The sequence below is a fragment of the Microtus ochrogaster genome, linkage group LG9, assembly GCF_000317375.1.
Source record: "Microtus ochrogaster isolate Prairie Vole_2 linkage group LG9, MicOch1.0, whole genome shotgun sequence".
NCBI lineage: Eukaryota > Metazoa > Chordata > Mammalia > Rodentia > Cricetidae > Microtus > Microtus ochrogaster.
Genome location: NC_022034.1, coordinates 1,017,197 through 1,021,287, shown reverse-complemented (window position 1 = coordinate 1,021,287; position 4,091 = coordinate 1,017,197).

The window sequence follows — 4,091 nt, the reverse complement described above, 5'->3', positions numbered from 1 at the left end:
AAATGAGTGGGTTCAGCATGGGGATCACAATTGTATAGAAAACAGAAACAACTTGGTCCTTTCCCAGAGAGGAGGACTTGCTTGGCTTCAAATACATGAAACTCATAGTTCCATAAGAAACAGTGACTCCCAGAAGATGAGAGGCACAAGTGGAAAAGGCTTTGTGCTTACCTGAAGAAGAATTTATCTTCAAAATTATAGAAAAAATGGACACATATGAAAAGAAAATAATAAGGGACACCAGTAGAGTAGATCCAGCTAAAATGAATATGTTGACCTCAGTGCTCCTGTGCTTTGTCTGCTTCTTGGGAGTTTTCTGTCTCAGGTCTACTTTGGCCTAGGTTACTGACTCTGACCTGTTTCTGTAAATCTTGGTTGGATCCTCTCTTTCAGAATACCGTGGCTTGGAGTTGATCATGCAAAGGTTTCTGGCTCCAGTCTATTGCCTTGGAGATCCCAGGCTCAGGTGTGCCCAGAACTGTAGAGGACCTGGCTCAGGCTTATTTCCTCAGGGGTCCTGAACTCATGCTCAGACCCACAGAGGCTCCAAGTTCCTGCCCATTCTTTTTGATGTCCCAGACCAATGCCCAGCCCCACAGAGGTCCTGGCTCAGGCCTACACCCTCTGAGGTCCCAGACTCACTCCTGGCCCTGCAGAGATCTCTGATTCCTGCCTACTCCCTCGGAGGTCCTAGATTCACGCCCAGACTGGGAGAGGTCCTGGCTCATGCCTATTTCCTAGGAGGTCCGGAACTCATGCTCAGACCCACAGAGGTCCTGAATTAGAGCTACTCCCTTGAAGGTCCCAGATTCATGTCCGGACCTTCTGTAGTATTTGGCTATGGCTCACTCACTCAGCAGTTACTCCCTTGTAACTGTTCAGGTGGAGATTGCTGACTCTGGATCAGGTCACTGGCTCAAACCTGATCCACCTGTGTCCCAGGACTGGATTGGCTCCCAGGACTGGATTGGCTCCTTGATTCTGTTCCTATGGAGCTTGCTTTATTAGGCCCACTCTGTCCTAGGTAGCTAGCTCTGTCCCACTCCCACGGAATTTGTTGCTCAAGGTGGCATTCCTTACCTCAGGCCTACTTTGGCCTAGGTTACCTGCTTTGATCTGTTTCTGTAAATCACAGTCTGGATCCCCTCCTTCAGAAGTCTCTGGCTTGGAGTTTGTCATGCAAAGGTTTCTGGCTCCAGTCTACTGCCTCAGAGTTCCCAGGCTCAGGCGTGCCCAGAACTGCAGAGGACCTGGCTCAGGCTTACTCCCTCAGAGGTCCCGGAGTCATGCTCAGGCCCACAGAGGTTCCAGGTTCCTGCCTATTCCCTTTGGTGTCCCAGGTTCACTCTTGGCCAGACTGACAGAGGTCCTGGCTCAGGCTTAGTTCCTGGAGGTCCTGGCTCAGGCTTAGTTCCTGGAGGTCCTGGGGTCCTGGCTTAGGTCTACTCCCTTGAAGGTCCGAGATTCATGTCCAGACCCTCAGTAGTCTCTGGCTCTGGCTTACATGCTCAGTGGTTACTCCCCTTACCTCTTCTGAAAAGGGCAGTTAGTGCTCAGCCTCTTGTTTTGGCCAAAAATCAAATTGCTAATCAAAGTAAGAGGAAGGGAATAAAATCTCAAGAAAAGTGGAGACAACTGCTTATGTATAGTGACTCAAAATAAAAGAAAAATAAAGTTTAGGTACATAGGTCAAAGGCAGAGAATTTGCCACATGTCTAAGAGTCAATGATCAATTTCCTATAGAGACAAAAAGGAAAACAAAACTATATTTATAAATTTTATAATGGAAGAAAATGGAGCACAAATACTAAAAAAAAGCAGAATTGGGTCTTTGTCATATTAGAGGTCATATTAGAGATTATTTTATACCTATTGATGATGTATGTGCCTTGAATTCAAGCTCTTTGGAGGAAGAGGTATAGTAAAAAATAAGTAAACTAGTGATATAACATGATACGATTTTATTTATATTTAAACTTAAGCAATAGTTTTAAAACTTTTCATATTAGCATCATAAACTAAGAAAGTATTTTCTTGTTGCTACATCCTCCAAGCTTTTATCTTTCTCATGACACATGATATTATTAGACTCAAGAGGCAAAATATCTCTGGTTTTTACCTCAATTTGCTATGTTGTGATAATTCTTACAATGTTGACTAAGGTACAAAATGCAATACAAAGAATATTTATATATATATTAATTAAATTGAAATGTATACCTAATGTATTTCATGTTGAATATAGCTTTAGTTGGTAATCATACTATATAAATGTTAATATGAAGCAGGTAAGACATCTCACCTAAAACTGTATATTCTTTGCAATTTTGACAGTCTACAAAGTGACAGATTTTGTTGAATACAATTGCTAACACAAGAGATGTAAGGTTCCTAGACATAGAAATAGACAAGACAAGGAAAGTAGACTTTCAAGTTAAAATATGGTTGGACAACTGTCTTCTAGGTGTGTGTGATTATACATATAGGTTAGTACATCACCCCCTTACAAGGTCCAGGTAACACTGAAGAAGACAGGCAGCTGGGGATTGAGAAGAGTAATAGGAAACAAGCACTGGTGTTTGTTCATGTCCTGGATGTCATAATGATGAGCTTACAGAGACTGGGGCTACTGCCCAAGTCCTAGAAACACACACATGTATGTCCTCTATTTGAAAAGGAGTTTTACCAGTAATTGGAGGATTATGAAAATAATAAGGGGGTAATGATCGCAGGAGCTAATACAAAGACAAAATATTATGTATAAATTACTGACGTCCTTTATAGAGATTAGCACTCATTGTAACTTACCCACTAGTTTAACGATTGTCATACTCAGGGCAGATTCTTCCCTGATCAAGAATAGAAGTAGTTCTATGGTTATAAATATACATTGTACACAAGAATGATATCTGTGAAAAAACGTTTTAATGTTGAAATCTGTAATGCTTTTACATTCCTATGAATAGGATACAAACTATGAGGTTATGTCTTCAGTAAAAAGGATTTAATAAAATATGTATTTAAATATATATTTGTATTTAATACCAGCAACAAAATATGACAGAAATGAGGAAAATATACAGAATGAGGCACATTCAAAATCAAAGAAAAACAAACTAGAATATATTTATTGTGAACATTTATTAAGCTGTGTTTTTATTACAAAAATAAAGAAACTGGAGTAACAAAATTATAAATTACAGACAACAAAATCACTAAAGAAAAATAAGACAATTTTCATGGAATATTGATATAGTACAATGCCAGTCTTTGAAAGTGATAAAACAGGGACATATCTAATATTTGAATTAACTGAAAAACTTAAGTTTGTAAAAATAAGCATAATAGAATATATATAGAAATGTATTATAGAAATATAATCTTAAATAAGTAGATAAACTTTCAGAGATATATAAATGTATAAATCATATTTATATAACTACAAGAGATAAACAAATTTAAACACTAAGAGAGTGGTTCTACCTTTTCTAAAACAATTCTTAATGAAATATATATATGTAAAATAGTATTATACATACATGTACTTCTGAAAATAAACTTAATCCTCTATGTGAAAATGTTTTGAATTACAACAAAATACAAATTTATAGTCAATAATACGACTTAGAGTATTTTCTTCCATAATACAAAAAACTCTGTCAATTATTTAATTCAATAATTTATTTTTAACATTTTATAAATGTGAATTAATAAGATAAATGTCAGTGAAGATATTCACGCAGATAATCTGACTTTTTAAAGTTTAGGAGCTGCACACACAAGGGTTCTGTCTGTACCCAGAATTCTGACTTGTGTGTATAGGATATGAGCTCTAATCTAATGTGAGACAATAAGTAAGATCTTACCCACACACTGAAAATATGCACAATGCACAACTTGTATTCACAAAGATGGTCAAATATTTGACTTCTCAGTAAATGAAGGAAGTTACAAAGGAATATAGAGAAAAGGACATCCATTTGTTATGTTACACTATACAAAAGTGCGAACAAGTTATTGATTAATAAGAATATGGAAGTATGTGCAATATATTACAGTGTTTCTTTTGCTTAATAACATTAACCATTTTC